This window comes from Lygodium microphyllum, chromosome 22 (assembly GCF_053477565.2).
Source record: "Lygodium microphyllum isolate KBCC chromosome 22, Lygodium_microphyllum_v1.1.10, whole genome shotgun sequence".
Lineage (NCBI taxonomy): Eukaryota > Viridiplantae > Streptophyta > Polypodiopsida > Schizaeales > Lygodiaceae > Lygodium > Lygodium microphyllum.
In genome coordinates, this window is record NC_141156.1 from 72,375,915 (window position 1) to 72,393,670 (window position 17,756).

The following is a 17,756-nucleotide window of genomic DNA, read 5'->3' on the forward strand; positions in this document are numbered from 1 at the left end:
GAAGCTATTGGGGACTTCACCACACACATCATGCTAGGTCATTTATAAAAATGAGGATACATTCCTATCAATTTAGATTTAAGTAGTGAGTAGAGAAAGAAGGTGTTGGAATGCACATGCTATCCAAGGTCACATAAGAAGAGAGCCATGAATTGTACACACTTGTATTAGCACCAAAACAAAGTTTCCTTGTTTAATATCCGTATTAAATGTGTTTTCTCAATATATTTATTTCATATAACTTTGTCTAATAATCTACTCACCACAAGACAAAGCAGATTAGTATCCTTCCATCTATCTACCAAGCATAATGCGACCAATTTCACATGTGCATACTCATGCAACAAGTCATGAATCATGTGGCACATAGAGAAAAACTCAAAAAAAAAGTAAAAATCATATCATTTTCACAGTGAATTTTAGTAAAAACTATAAATATAAAAGTTCCATGATAGCAACTTTGTTTAATCTATAACAAAAGTGGCCAATGACCATATGAGCAGCATTGAACGTAGTGTCTTATGATTATGTGCATAGTAGTTATCACTATGTAACTGCCAATTGTTGTTAGACATCTCAAATGGTGGCCTTATTCACAACATAGTCATAATTGCTCTCTCTTAAAAGTAAATTCACACTTTCCCTCAATCACAATATTGAGACCCAACACCTCCTTTCGATTAAGAAAAGTATTCGTCCTTGATCTCTAATCATAATCTTTATGGGGCTCTTTTTTTGTTCAAATTCTCCCTAATCTCTTAGGTATCATAGATTACCATATTAGAGAATTTGAAAATTTTCCAAGTCTTGATTTCAAATAAGTGATAAATATTTGACCACATGGCTAAATCTTGATCCACATTTGAAATTGGGATTTGGAAAGGTAACTTATATAGTATTTAGGGTCGACTCCACTTTAAGTAAGACAACAAGATTTGACCATGTGGTCAAATTATAAAGGTATTGGGGTTCCCAAAGTGCATGGAAGTTCCCAAATTCCCTAATATAGTGTTATAGCCAAGGATTTATAATTACTTTCAAGAAAATTTTTGTCACATGGTAAGCTCATATGGAAAAGTCTGGCTAGTCTAGATGCACTCCTAGGCTATAGTTCTAGACAAATGGAAATGTAACATTCAAGTAGGGGGAAAGGGAGAGATCCTTAGGCTAGTCTAAATAAGGAATAGATGAGATACTGACAAAGGGGATTGGAAGAGTGAGAGAAGAAGTATAGGAGAAGAAAGAGATAGAGAGAAAAAAAACTTAATATATTGATTTGATTATTTGTATAGGTTGCTAATACACTCATCAACATGAGTCATCACATGATATATAAGGAGATACATTGCTTCATGGGTGGCATGGACCCCAAGACCGCACAATGAATTCATGACATTGCATGGTAGTCCATATTGTTATAAATGCCACATATAGAGTCATTACAACTCTGTCATAGCATATAGAGTTGGTGCACTCATTCCTATTGCTACTCAAGTTCTTGTAGCTTTAGTGGTTCTAAGCCTCCTGGAGGGCAACAACACTATTTCACCATCATGAAAATGTTCCTTTGCTTAGAGAAGCTCCATTTTCTCATCATTACAGGGCAAACAATTACCAGTATCCTGTTTAGTCCCTTTGTCTACTAGAATATAAAAGCCTCCTTTACTCAATCTTGCACTAGGAGAATCACATCAAACTTACCTCTAGGATTTGTCATCTACTACCTTGTATCAGGCTCCTACTCCCCCACCCCATCTAGACCTCCGTGCTTGTTGATGCCATCCCTAATAAAGCTAGTCCTATTGCAAGTGATCACCTCTCCTTGTCTTCTACACATGAAGGCTCGAGATACTCATGATTCCTCTTGGTTTCGTATACTTGATCAAATACCACATAAAGGCTAGCTCATCATGAATGACAAAGGAAGTAGAGTCATTGTCGAGCCACACAAGCTTGTCGTATAGGTATACAAGCATAGCATAATAGATAGATGGAGAGAGCACGACCTTAAAAAAAGAATTACATTATAAGCACTCTTCATGAAAAATTTCCACCTCCCTCTCCCACAAATAGATTTAGGAATTCTCACAGTCCTTTGCCACATATAGATTTCTTGATGATTACATGTATATTTATCTTTTGAAACACCTATTCCAGCATGAAGAAGGAATTAAAGGAAAATCCTTGTGGGTAGAGGCAATAGAAGTGGCTCAACATCACATCTTAAGAGTAATGGTTTAGTCTCCTTCAAAATGGACTTTGTAAGTATATCTCTTCAACTTTTTTTTGTTTTGGATTTAGATTTTAAAGTTGGTTTAAATAGTCTATGATCCATTTCCTCCAATATTTATTGCAATTCTTATGTTTTTTTAGTATAGGGAAACTAGTCATATGATAAGCAAACTAGAGGAGTGTGCAATGCACATAGGATAATAGTCAATCCGCAACTTGAGAAGCAAGAAGGAGATAGGAAAATGCACCTTCACAAGGAAAAGCGCCACTAGAGGCACCAAGGACTTCCTAGGGATTAAAAGACTATAAAGCCATTGAGAGGGTGCACATCCTTGGCCTAGATCCTGCAAAACCAACGTGGGTAACAAAGTAAAACAGAAACAAGGGACTTGAGTGATAGGAGTGTTGAACGAGAGAAGGTCAATGTACACATCCAAGCCTTGAAGGGAACTACCATACCAAAAAAAAAAAAAAGACTTAAGAGTGCCATCCTAGTTACCAAGGGCTGCAAGGCAACAAGGTGAAAGCACTTGCAGGTGCTAAGGCTACACCTCATTGAATGGAATTAGAAAGTATTCCAAGCTTACAAAGAATCCCCATAGAAACCCCAGCACCTTATCTAGGCTCGTTACCCTCATTGAAATGATTGTCACATAAGAACACCTGAAAACCATGGCAAGAGCAAGCTCAAACAACAACTCCTTGGAGTTTGATATAATGGAGTTTCCAATTAATATTTAGCAATTAGTGTCACTCTATGACAAGCATACTCGTGTTGAACATAGAGAAAGAGAGGTGGAAGAAATTTTCCACACACAATCAATGAGTAGACAAGCAAAGGAACGAGACTGAATTAGGACAAATCTAGTGCATCTTGGATCTAGCAGGAGGAATCACCACAAGACAAGAGACATGAGAATTAGGAATGCTTGAGGCAAACCTTAGCCCATCTAAGTTCTTGATCAAAAGATTGCTAGACTGCACGTCAATAGAAAAGGTTAGAGGTGCACTAGCTACGACACTTCTAATTAGCTTGGGGGCAACACCCGAGAGAATAGGAGCTAGACAAAAAATACCAATAGTCACAAAACAAGTGGACAAGTACATTGCAAGAGATGGCCCTTATAGCTTTGTTGAGTAGTTTGAACAAGTTTGTGATGCAAACAACCTCATGGATGCAAATAAGAGAGCGCAATCTTTCAGGTTGTGTCTTGGACAAAAAGGTCAGACTTGGTTCACAAGCCTCGATGACATTAAGAGAAACAACTTTGATACGCTCAAGAACTTGTTCATCAAGCACTTCTTAGAGGTAAGGTACTCTCATGACCTAATTTTCAAGCTAATGAATGTGAGCTAGAAAGACAATGAGAAGATTTGAGACTACGTTACCCATGTGAGGAGTCCCTATAAAAGAATCCTTGAACCTAAGAGACCTATGACCAAGGCAGTGTCAATAGTGTCTATAAGTGGGGTAAAGAATGAAGAACTATATAAGCCCTTGGCAAGCAATTCAAGTCTGCCAACAAGATCCCTTGGCTAACATGTTCAATGAGGCAATAAGGGGTGGATGATCTGCTAAAGGAAAGAAGCAACAAAATCTTAACACCAATAGGAATCATTGCTTTCCATAGCAAAATATCCACCATTTGTAGCAAGCAGACAACCTTTCAAGCTCAAGAGAAAGACAAGAGTGTGGATTTCTTCTAGAAGATATCTAATCTCAAGCTCAAAGTGATGAAGCTTCAAGATGTTGTGCAAAGACCTACAAGGATAAACATTCAATATATGCACTATTTCAACAAGGGTAGACATCAATCCAACAAGAATACCTAGACCCTTGGCACCAATCATCACCTTGCCTCAGAGAAGTGATGCTCCCATGCATTATGTAGAGGAAGTCCTCAATGAGGAGCTGTATGTCAACCCCTACATCTCATATGATGAAGAGGGAAACCCAGTCCTTATGGACTACAAATCATCCCAATGATGGCAGTGGGTAGAGGAAGAAGATGTGGATCTAGAGGAATGTAGTCACAGGAACCAATGACATGCTAGAATTGTGATCACCCTGGACACACCTCCTCCCGATGCCTAGAAAAGGAACAAATGAACAAAGACAAGGCTCAATTGTGATTCCCTGAGTGTGGCATAACACACTTATACATTGATTTCCCAAGAAGAAAGGTGTCAACAAGTGGATCTAACATTCCATCAATTCCCTTAGGACTGTTTGGGATAGAGACTCTCAATGATGATGCAACACCCTATACCACTTAATGTGATGACCCAAGCACAAGCGAAGCAAGCCGGGGTGACAGCGCTTGGACCTAGTAACATAGATGTATCTTCCATTGACAAGAAGAAGAAGAAGAAGAAGAAGAAGAAGAAGAAGAAGAAGAAGAAGAAGAAGAAGAAGAAGAAGAAGAATAGGAAGAAGAGAGCAAAAGGAAAAATCAATTTAAAAGGCGATAGTGTGACAACATTAGCATAAGAAGATAAGTGCCTGATGTAGAACCCAAGATATCTACACCAAAGAGACTGAGAAGAAGGGAAGAACTAGTAAAGTAGGAGAGTACCCCAATCCTAAGCATCAAATGAAAATTATAGAGAACGTGAGAGGATGGGTAGAAGTGGCTCAACCACACATGGGAGAATCCTTACTAGATTATGAGGACCACGAGATATCTAGCATAGAGCCACCCTCCTTGCCAACCTACTTGAGAGAAGTGACTAGCTATGAACAAGAACCTCACCCTCAACCAAAGAAAACCACCTTGCAGCAGCTCAACCTAGGGATGGGAACTCAACCTCCAAGATGACGAACAACCAACAAGATTGATGGGAACTCAACACAAGTCTCATTGCTCTTGGGGCACCTAATGAGGAAAAATGAGGGGTTGTAGAACACCTTTAAGGCATGGGTTGAGAGACAAGAGAAAACTATGCCACCAAATGGAGCCGATAGCGGCATCCACATAGTATGACACCATCTCCAATGGTAGGATCACTACAAATAAATGCCTTCTAGGAAAGGATTGAGATGCATGTCATCCCACCCATGATGGAATTCGGGGATACAACACGAAAAGGCATAGTAGACACAAGAGCAAGAATGAGCATCCTTAGCCACATTGCACTATAAGCTTGGGAAACTCCATAGATGGAAACTACTAGATTCAATGAACTTTGCTAATGATAAAAATTTCACCCATTCAGAGTGCTTAAGGTGGTCAATCAAGATAGCGAAGTGAAGTTTTATGTGAATTTCATCATGATGGCAGGCACATCAACTATGATATCTTGCTGGGAAGACCTTAGATGAGAAATTCCCGTGTAGTAGAGAACTAGGATAATGGACTAATGTTTTTTGGAAATAGAAAGGACGCATTGTGAGTGAATATGGGCACCCGGAAGACATCACTCATTGACCTTGATGCCATCTTAGCCATGCTCAAAGGAGGATCACAGAGTAGCCCCAACTATGGTCCATTAACTAAGTATGTACCATGTCCAAAGGATGAGTGGGATGGGATGCATGTGCTCACAACCATTGACTTGCCATTCTCTAACGATGAGGATGACCATAAAAGGGTTGTGGAAAAGACAAGCATCTTCACTACCTAAGCTAAATCTCATGTACCAAAGGATGACGCCTTGTCTATGTTACCTCTGTGCATGTTGGCACGAAGCTCAAATATGAAACCATCATCCATGACTTATCATATTCTATCAAACAAACTAGAGCTCCACAAAATCCTTATCTAACAAGAGAATTAGCTTCCAACCTTGCAAGTAACCTAAAGCCTCCTAGGGATCTCCTAGTAGAAATAAGAGATGGAAATCGACCTGAGTGCATGATTTGAACCTACTATACAATTGGGCTCTACTGAGAGAAAATAAAAATGTATAGGATCATGAACGAGAGGAGGATGAGCCTTTGGAGCAGGAGAATTCCGATGATGAGTATGTAAATTGTGACTCTAGAAATGAGGAAAGTGGGGAAGAAGTAGAAACCATAAACTATGACATCGATGGGCGCAAACCATTGAGCAGATAATTATGGACTCTAAGCCCAAAGGTACCAATGCATTTAGGATGGAGAAAGGGGTAATGAGGGTGGATTGCAATTGGACCTAGCTCAAACATCTAAATGCAATGGATTACGAGTACATGGGGCTAACCCAGCTTGTTGCCACAACTTTATATGAAGTAGGATCAGCATCATCTGAGCTTGACCACCTAGTGAGACTTCTTCTTCTAGTGAAGGTTGTGAATTCAACTCCAATTTTGAAATAAGATCTGATAGTGATCCTAAAATTCCAAAACCCCCTAGGACCCAACACACCAAGGCAAGAAAACAATATAAGGAGTCTGATGTTAAAAGAAAAAAGAAACTTTAGCATCTGCCCAAATGATTCAAAAAGTTTAAGAAGGGTGATAGGATAGTGGTGTTTCTAGGGACAAAGAGACAAGGTCAAACCAACAATCCCATCAAAGGACCTACCAAGGTTAAGGAGGTCAACTTGGCTAACGAAGGTAAAAAACCTCGATTAGTATTCATAGCAAATAACCTAACCATGGATAAGGAGGTTAACCTCGTTAGTCTCCTGAAAGAGTTCTCTTATGTGTTCGCATGGTCCATTGAGGAGCTGAAGGGTATTGATCCAAGCATATAACCCACAATATCCCTCAATAAACTCTTGAGTGCAAGATTCATATATGAAATCAAGCACACCAATTAGATATCACATATTGTGATTGTACTCAAGAAGAATGGTAAGATTAGAGTGTGCATAAATTGAGCATAAACTACATAAAACTCAATGCAATGACAAAGAGAGATAACTATCCATTGTCATACACCAAGCACATGCTTGAGAGAGTGGCAAGGAAGGAGGCATATAGTTCCTAGATGGGTTTCCAAGCTATAATCAAGTGCAAAGGACCTCGATAATAGGCACAAAACAACATTTGCCATTGAATAGGGGGTGTTTGCTTACATAGTCATGCCATTTGGGCTAACTAATGCCCCACCAGCCACCTTCCAATGCCTCATGTGTGCAATCTTCAAAGGCATGCTCAGGAAGTGATTAGAAGTATTTGTTGATGGACCTATGTGCTCACACTAATTGGGTAGACCATCTAGAAAAACTTTGTAAAGTCTTTGAATGGTGTAGACAGTACGGTCTCTCACTGAACCCTTTAAGATGCTAGTTTTGAGTAAAACACAATTTTGTCTTAGGGTACACTATGTCAAGGAATGGAATTGCCATGGACTTCTCAAAAGTGAAGGTGATTGTTGATCTTCCACCTCTTACTAACTACAAGGGAGTTCAATGCTTCTTGGGCCATATTGGATACTATCAGTGGTTTGTGTTGAACTATGCCCTAATTGCTAGACCATTATACAAACTATTGATTGTATTTGAATGGACACACGAGTGCCAACAAGCCTATGAACAACTTAAAGAGGCTCTATTATCGGCACCTATCCTATGAGTCCTAGATTGGACCATTACCTTCCATGTGCATATTGATCCATCAAAATTTGTAGTGGGAGTAGTGTTGTGCCAACCTAGCAAATATAACATGGTTTTCCTAGTGAGTTTTGCAAGCAAATAGCTCATTGATGTGGAGATGAATTACTCAACAACAAAGCGGGAAGGGTTAGCATTGGTGTTCGCTATTAAAAGTTAAGACATTACCTTTTGGCTACACCATTCACCTTCTTTGTTAATCATCAAGTATTGCTTTATCTAGTTAACAATCCTTGTGCAATTGGACACATTTCTAGATGGCTATTGCTCTTGTTAGAGTTTGACTCTTTAGTGGTTGTGCAAAAGGCCTACATAATCACAAGAGAGCTTGCTAAAAAAAGGAATCATGAATGATTTGCCTAATGCTCACCTTTTCAAAGTATCCAACAAAAAGGAGCTTTACAAAGCAGACCTCATGCCATACTAGGCAGATGATATAGTGCAGATTTGGAGAACGGGATCCCTAATTGCCTCATCAAAAAAGCTAGATTGAGATGACTCATCTTAAATATTCAACCATATCACATGATTGCATGACAGCTTTATCAATTAGAGTAGGATGAGTTGACAAGAGGGTGTGTCGACGAGAATGAAATGCATGATGTTCTCACTAAAGCACATGGCAGATTTGTAGGAGGACACTGCTCCATGAAAGGTCTTACAGTCCCAATTGTGGTGGGCCACACTATTCCATGATGCTGCTAAGTTTGTTAAACACTGAGATGAGTGCCAGTGTACCAAAGTTCCCATACATTAGGACAAGATGGAGTTGATTCCAGTTATAGCACACCAACCGTTTGAAAGGTGGAGCCTCGTCTTCATTGGACATGTTAGTCTTGCTGCTTAGTACTCATGAGCAAAATACATCATACTAGCCATAGACTACCTCACAAAGTGGGCATAGGCTAGGGCAACAAGAAAAAATGATGCAAGAACTAGCAAGTTCCTTTGGGAGCAATTCATCTTTAGGTTTGGTTGCCCCATTGAGTTAGTTAGCGACCAAGGCACTGATTTCATCAATGAGGTAATGAAGCACCTGTTGTCCACCTTGGTCATCCATAGAAAGTCACCATACTATCCCCAAGTTAATGGTCAAGTGAAAGCTACAAACAAAATCTTCCTCAATGTACTAACTAAAACTATCTCTACTTCACGAAGCAATTGGGGCAATAAGCTAATGGAAGTCTTGTGGGCGTACCATATGGCCTCTGAAACGGGAATGCCATTTAAGCTAACCTATGGAATGGAAGCAATCTTGGCAGTTGAGTTCTTTGTTCCAAGCTTGAGGATAGTTGTTCAAGATAGATGGGAAGGCTAGGAGGCATGGACTGAATGTTTGAACAAATTGAAAAGACTATCCAAAGCTCGGCTTATTACCACACATATGCTCATTTGCAAAAAGGCACAAAGGAAGGCTTGGTTTGACAAGTATTTCAAACAACACACTTTTGAAAAAGGCAATTTGGTGTTCCTATATTTGACCAAGGACCATAAGCAAAAAATGTAGTTTCATGGATTATGGCCATTCAAGGTCTATCAGATTAGTAGAACTAGCAATGTGGAGCTCAAAACACTAGATGGGGAGGGGATTGGCTTCTTCAATTGAAGTTGCATCAAGAAATACTATAACTCGCTTGCACACCCAGTGCATGACTCCCCTATGTTGCTGCCACCTATCAACATACAAGCTGTGTCAATCATTGAAATTGACTTGGAAGATGAGGAACCTATTGCACCAACTTATCTACGACCACGTGTTCTGATTGCACAAGACCATGTTCTTGATGCACTAATATATGAGGGAGTCAATAATAGCATACTCACACATGAGGATTAGACTAAGATAATCGGCTATCTCGACCAATGCTAGAATCAACTCGTATGGGGGAAAGCCATGCTAGGAAAGTACATGATCATGATTGCCATCGAGACTAAAAGCCTTCTTGTTATCTTTTATATGCTTCCAAACATTGAGGGAGTGGGACAAGAGACATTATTGAGATGGATCTTCAAGAAACAAACTTAGTGCAATGTTGATTATAATACCCAACATATTCATCTCGCTCTTGCGAATGTTAGGATAATAACGGCTTTTAGCAAGGGCATTCGAGAGGCCTCAGCCAAAACTTGCACTACCACCAAGGCTATCATCTATCACCAATTCTAATGAGGGGGTACACAAATACTACATAAATTAAATCAAGCTCAAACAACAAAATGAAGGCACGTTAGTGAGCTAGCCAGTGGTCAACATATCCATACAATTAAACACTAACATAGGCTATGGAACTCTGATCTCTAAACCACCTAAGCCTCACACACACTCTTGGAAAAAACAATGTAGAGGGTGGTGCTATGGTCAAAGGACATATATAAGGCCACGATGGGTTCCCAAGACCTTCTTGTGTACCAAGGATACCATCATGAGCAAGACCACAACTTTCGCTCATCCATCTGCCAAAAAAACCACTACTGACCCTGTTCTTACTGAATTGAACTCTATGCTCCCTGTGTAGTAGCCAACGAGTCACCAAGACCCCACAACCGAAGCTAGAATGAAACGACTCCATGACACCGTAAGCAAGAGCCAAAAACTCACCGTGCCACCTACCATTGCCATCTCCTCACAAGTGGAGGCCTAAGAGTCCAGAGGCTACAACCCTCCCATATACATCCACGCAAGCTACATCACTGGATTCCAACTAGCAAACTCTATAAACAACTACACCTTTACCCCCAAAAAGTGTGCCAACAAGCACCACCATTTCAAATTCACTACAACAACCACAACACCTCTAAGCGTACCAACACTGGACAACAAACAAGCAAATCCTCCAAGTAAAGGTACATCACTGGTAAGTAACATTAAACCCAAACTGCTTGTTGAGCTCTTGTTGAGTTATTTCCCTCGTACTTAGACCTTCCATTGTAGAGTTTGATGAAGACATGGCTACTAATACTGGTGAGAGTATTGTCAATAGCATCTATTGTCTTGACAATACCTTCACCCTATTCACTCACAACTATGACTTCTTGGACCTTGCCTTATTAGATTAAGATACTACAATGGTAGTAAGAGGCTTGCCCTAACTCTTGGGAAGAATATGAATTCATCCATCTTCATCAAGCATGCCTCTATTTCCAAAGAGCTCATTGCCACTCAAGTTATTAAAGAACAGGCCATACACAGCCAATTGATCACATCTTTCAAACGTAGCCATGTGGAAGCCTCCAAGATAGAAATAGCATACTAGAGAAGCAAGTCACATCAGAACATGAATTCCCTCAAAAGTGGCTCACCTTACATGCACAATGGTGGGAAAAACATGGCTGTCAGATAAAGACAAATGTGGAGCAATGACAAGCCACCAAGACCATCGAGTACAATCCCACTTACACAATATCCAATTCTTTGTGTGTGCTAGCCATCATCCACAACACTCCTTTGGAAGATCATGTGCTGCTACATCCATACTTAGATAGAGTCCTATGTGAGGAGGAAATACGCATTGCCAATTGCCTAAACACAGGTGATTTCCTCATAGACATGCTCACTTATATCACACATCTGGGCATTAGACCCAATGACATGACCATATGGTGCCATGGAGTACAATCCAAATTTCTATGATTGGCTTTTGCATAAAGGTCCGGCAAAGTCTCTGTAGTATACATACTGTGTGCCTCTCACCCATTCACTTTTACAAACTTCATTTCCTTCTAATTTTTCTTTTTTGTTTGTTTATTTTTGTCAATCTGTAATAACCTCGTGTATTCAATGTTCTACCGCCCTACCATCCTCACCCATGCAAGCTAGGAGGCATTGCTAATTTTCCCGAGAGGGAAGGAAGTATTTAAATGCAAATACAATCATTTCAAATTCAGTCATTCCAATGCAAATGCAGTCATTTCAAATTTAGTCATTCCATAGCACTATTGAAAATTCTCAAATTTTGACAAGCAAAAGATGTAAGGTTATGTATAATAGTTCAAATCTATCTTAACCACAAATTTTCTCATTTCTTATAAGCATACCAAAAAAGGCCAGAGTCAACTAAAAGGTGGCCTGCAACAGACATGGAAAGCCCCAAATCCCTTTCACGAATGCAAAACATGCAAAGTACAATATGAATGTAGACATCCTACAAAACAAAGACATGAGGTACAAGTAGAGACAAAATCTCAGAGAGGTGGTGGACGATGAAAAGAAGGCAAAGGAATTGGTGGAAATGTGCTCCCTAACAAAGTATGTGGAAAAATTTGGAGCTAGGGTCAACCACTCAAAGTGCACTAAGTTCCTTACAAATTATGATGGAGAAAAGAAAATAGGGACCTTCACAGTGTAGAGTGTTAAAGGGCTGCAAAAGGTGAAGATTCCACTTTCATCAAGTTTGGTGCACAAGGCCTTAGGATTGCCACAATGCCCTTTCAAACCAAAGACAAAGAAAGATGTGGTGGCCCAATTCAATTTCATGAAGCAACATATGGGAAATGATGGAATCAAGTTTAAGGCTATACCAGACCCTGCCTTGCAGCTACAATCCAAGTTCATCCACACACTATTTTCAAGTGCTCGGCACAATGCTGCCATGAGTAGAATCTACCTCACCATGTTCAAGGATTTGGTGTCAAGAGACCTAAAGGATGTGGACCTAAATGCTTATACAAGAAGCACCATCCATGTAGCAACTACACTAATCATTGAGCCTACGGCTCTGAAGAAATCAGTGGGAAGTTGTAAACCTACCAAGGGAAAGGCCACTAGGAGAGCAGCTATGGTTGCCTTTGGAGTAATACTTATGGCCGTTATTAAAGAAGCATTGAACCATCTCAACACCCCCAAAGAAGTAGTGACGGGTGCCCGAGAGCATATGGCCACATCCAAAGCACAAAACTCCATGAGCAAGATAGGATCTAGTGAGTAGGGATGATGGGAGTAGACACATGAAGATGAAGGATCCTAGGCCACTCTTAGTAAGAAAAAGTAGAGAATACAAATCCAAAGAGAAAGGAAGACAAAATAAGAGAGAATAAAAAGAGTAGAAGAGCCCCAACAAGTAGAGTTGGAAGCCATAGAAAAATAGAAAGAAAGAGAAAGCCAAAACCAAAGAGGAGCCACAAAAGGATGATCAAGAGAAGAGCAAGAAAAAGGTCTCTAGAAAGACATGGAGGAGTCTAGAAAGATTGAGGTAGAATGGCAAGCCAAAGAGGAGAAAAAAGTTGAAAAGGAATATCACCTAGCCATGCAAAACTCAATAGAAGAGACATGTAGAAGAGAAGAGGCACCAAGGGAAGCTCCACCCGAAATCATCCAACCAAGCATTAGTTCAAGTAGGGCTAAAAGTACAATAAGTGGAGAAGGATACAACTCAGTAGAAGGCAAGGGAAAGGAACCTATCCATCATTTGCCACCACCACCACAGCCTACTCGAGTAATAGAGAGAACCTGGCTACAAATTGTGCTATTACCATTACCACCGCTTCCTAAATCGGAGGGGGTAGTAGCTAGATCTCAAATGAAGGCAGACAATGGGTGGAAGCACTCTACTCGATCTTGTCAAGTAGTCCATCAATAGGATATTTCCTCATAGGATCAAAAAAGGCCTACAATATGGAAGAAGAATAAAGAAGGTGGTGTCTAGAGGAAACACCATCCCAGATTTTCCTCATCATCAAGGAATGGGACAAGACTTTGATGACCTCCTTAAGACATTGGAAGAACAAAGGGATAGGAAGGAGGAAGAAAGAAAGCAAGTAGTACTCGCATTGGACCATTCCATTTAGTATTGTAGAACTTCACCAACTAAGCACATATGTTAATTGGTGCCAAGGGCAACACTTCCTTATTGAAATTCTTAAGGTATGGATGATGCTTCTCAATGCTTTATGGCCAATAACAACAAGGTTCTTCAATGTTTACCCTACTAGAATAGGTTACAATATCTTATCAAAATTCTCTACTTAATAGAGTGTCATTCTAACACACTATCTACATGCAATCTTCCTCCCTTTCAAGAGATGCCCTTTATCTTCCACTATATTTGAAGAAAGACCTATCGAGATCAAGAAAGCCCCTCTTCTAGTTACTAAGCATGCCCTCTTTTAACATTTGTTGCAAACCCACCCTGAAGGCTAATAGATTGTACAATGGCCAATGCATTCCAGTTATAAGTAAAAGATCTCAGTGGTCTAGAGAGTCATAAGCTAATTTGCTGATCAATGTATCCTCCAAGTTGAATTCCACAAACATACCACCTCCCATCCAATCTAAGATGCCGCTCTGCTAAACCAACACTCTTGTTGAAGGTGCTCCAAAGCCTTGCAATCAGATCCTCAAGCCTACTACATTGTTTTTTAGTCAGAATTTTAACATGATTAGTTTCTTGTTTTTGGTTGCTCTCATCTTGCTATTCAAGCTACATTTTTAGACTAATCTCATCGCTCTCATGGTTAATCAGCCCCTCCAAATTAGATCGTATACCCCTCCTTTTAAAACTTGACACCCTCAATACAATCTTTCAGAATGCTCTTCTAATCTTGTTGAGATAGCATAAGGTCACCTTGCAGAATCTAACCATGTATTCCTCTCCTCTTGACAACCACCAAGAACTCCTCTTTGCTTCTTGGATCCCCCCCATGATCAAAACCAACAGTTGTCCTACCTCCAATGATCATGTTGATCAAAAATTGATAATCTTCAATATTTCCAAGCTGACCTTCACACTGGCATCTTTGGAAAATTGTCATTTTCATGCATTGTGGTGCAGGTTCAAGTCACTTATAGCTCCTTTCAAAGGATCATCCTTTTAAGCATGCAAGCAAACCTCACATAGACAACATCTCTCTGCAAAAACAAAACTTAGAGGAGAGAGAAGACTTGAGAAGTGAGAGAAGTAGAGTGTAGAGAAGAGAGAAAGATTGAAAGAGGAGATGGAAATTCTAGAAATTGAGAGAGAAAGAAAAGAAGAGAAGAGAGAGATGGCTGACAACCATGAAAGGATAGAAGAGAAGCTTGGGAGGGTGAAAAGACAAAGTTGTATTATTCAAATGATGAATGTACAAGTGTCCTTCACACCTTTTATACTTAGGTCAATGTGACACTAAGTATTATGCCCCATGCCCCTAATTTAGCTCCTTACAATGCCACAAAAGATTTAAGCCCAAAACTTGCCTTTAAACTTGCTTCACTTCCCCTTGACAAGAAGCTTACTCATCAAAACATGCCTTAAAAGCAAATTTAGCCCTTGGGAAGGTGGAGAGGTCTAAACCTTGCCACTTTTCTCCTCCAAGAAGCATTTGAGTCTAAATGAAAAAGGTTTCTCTAGGAGTTAGCTAATTCAGAATCCAACCTAATATTCTTTATTGATATCGCACCTATGTTTGAGTTTCACTAGTGGCTTCCACTTGTGATTTTCTCTAATACAATAAGGGATTCTCAAAGCTTTGAACAAAGGATGTTTGCCGATCCCTATTATTATTTTCCAATAACCACTACATCTAAGCTTCCTCTTCATGCTCAATATCAAACTCTCTAGCCACCACATTTCTTGTCTTAAAGACAAGATCACACTGATGGGCCATCTTCTAATGCTTTTCCTCTAGCAAGCAAAATGAGTAGTGGAGTTCTCCAATAGCGTGCCTAAAAAGCATAATTAGAGACTCGCACCATCAAAGCAAGTGAAGTAACACCCTTCAATCCATCTCTTCCTTTCCACATTTCTCAACTATGCAAATAGTTTTTTAATAGAAAGATTCCAACTCCAAAACAAGTGCCCAACAAGTATCATTAAAGCACTTGTTATGAGTATATACAAATATTGTAATCGCCTAATCAAGGGATGCTTCAAATTAACATACAGAAAATTGCGACTTAAGTTTTCAAGAGTCTTAGTGATTTCTAGTTGTTTATCTAGTCCAAAGGGACAAGTATATACTTTTGTCTAAGAATGGCTTGTGTTGGTTCATGTTTATCTATCTAGCCGGAGATGACTTTAAAATGGGAGAAAACCTCAAGAGTTGCCTATGAAATTGAAATTTGTCTACTTTTCTAACTATCTTGATGAAAGGAGAAACACTATGGATAATGCTATTGGAGCTTGATTTACTCTTTTGTTTGCTATTTCTTGTATACCCAGTGGCATTATTTTGTGCAATTTACTACAAGAAGTGGAGTTATTCCTTGAAACTCAAGAGACCTATAAGGTTCAAGCTACAAAAGTGCAACTAAGTGCAAAAGAGTTTCAATGGACATGCTCCTATTGTAACCTGCTTTGATGCACTTAAGAAAAAGGCCAAATGTGAGTGAATATCCTAAATCAAAGACCAACTTGGCATATAGTCTCTATAATAGCAATCCAACATGCATTTATAAAACTCAAGGAGTAGACCGTCAACCCCCAATTGCCATCCTTCATGGACTTAAGAGCATAGCCAAGTCCTTCCTCCATGAAAGGAGCCTCTAATTTGTCCATGTGTTTCTTATTTAGCTTGCATGGGTAACCCTCAAAGAATGTTTTGATTCTATTATCATAGTCCTAGGGCTTAATATATGGCTAGCCAAAGGGTATTCTCTATGGCCATTTGGAGCCACAGAAATTCTTAAGCCCAAGTTTTATTGCTTGTTAATAGGTTAAGCCTAAGTTTTATTGCTTGTTAAGAAGAAAGCCTTTAAGTTTTTGTTGCTTTTCAAAGACCAACCTACCACCAAAAGGATATGTATCGTGTGACCACCTTGTGACAGTGTTCTTTGTGGACTATGGTCATTTGCATGACGCTAAGGCCCCATTTTGGAATATCATCAGAACAATTGTGATTTGAGCCATTTGGAGCCATAGAAATTCTAAAGTTTTTGGAAAAGTTAAAAGGTCTAAGCCTCTAAGTTTTGTTGCTTGTTAAGATGAAATCCTTTGTATTTTACATTGCTTAGGCAAGAAGATCTCTAGGTATCTTCTATAAAGGGTGTAAGAATTCTAATTGTGTTTCATTAGCAACCCTTGCCTCCTTTTTTGGGATGTAAATTCTATTTATTTAATACACATCACATTATAAAAAGCTATCTTGATGGAAGCTATTGTTTTTCTATCCAAAGCTCTCCCCATGCAAAGCATATACTCAAATTGTTTTGGTATCCAAAGCATGCCCCATACAAAGAATGCAAGGCAAAATACATGGTCTCTGTGGTTCCACATGAGAGATCTCACACATCATATTAGAATATTTAATTACACATATGTGGATTGCCCTTAGTTTCATATTGTACCCATACATATATACATACATACATGTACATACATGCATATACATGGATATTACACACACACACATGCATACATAATATATATACAAGCATATACATGGTTATTATTTATACACATACACGCACACACATAGTATGTATATACACATGTACACATGCATATGTCCTCATGTCACACATGTAAATACACATTCCACCATCTAAAATTTCTATGGGCCTACATCTTATTAGAAAGCTTAGAATATGTCTATTATCACATATAGGTGCACATACATGCATGTATACTTAAGTTGGTTACACACCCAATGGCAAAAGCCCAACCCGCACCCAAGTATGGGCATACACTTTTTTGAAACTGGGCGCACAGAGGCAATTGCCCTTTTATATATATATATAGATAGATATATATATCTCTCTCTCTCTATACTTCGATACAGAGAGGCAGTCATGATTAGTGTTCTGCAGCTTTGCTATAGATTTCTCCTGAGATGTACATAGTCATGATTACTGTTCTACTTCCCTCTAGCACAGCAGCCTTTCCCTCTCATCATCATCATCACCGTGGTCGTCGTCGTCATCATCATCATTGAATTCATCAAGCATGATCAGCACCAGAGATGGCGTTGTTGTAGCTGTGATCAGCCCTCTCATCTTTCTCTTTCTCAGCATTGGAATGTTTATGTTTATCCTGCTGGGTACATTTGTGTGCTCTCATGTGAATCAGTCGCCTT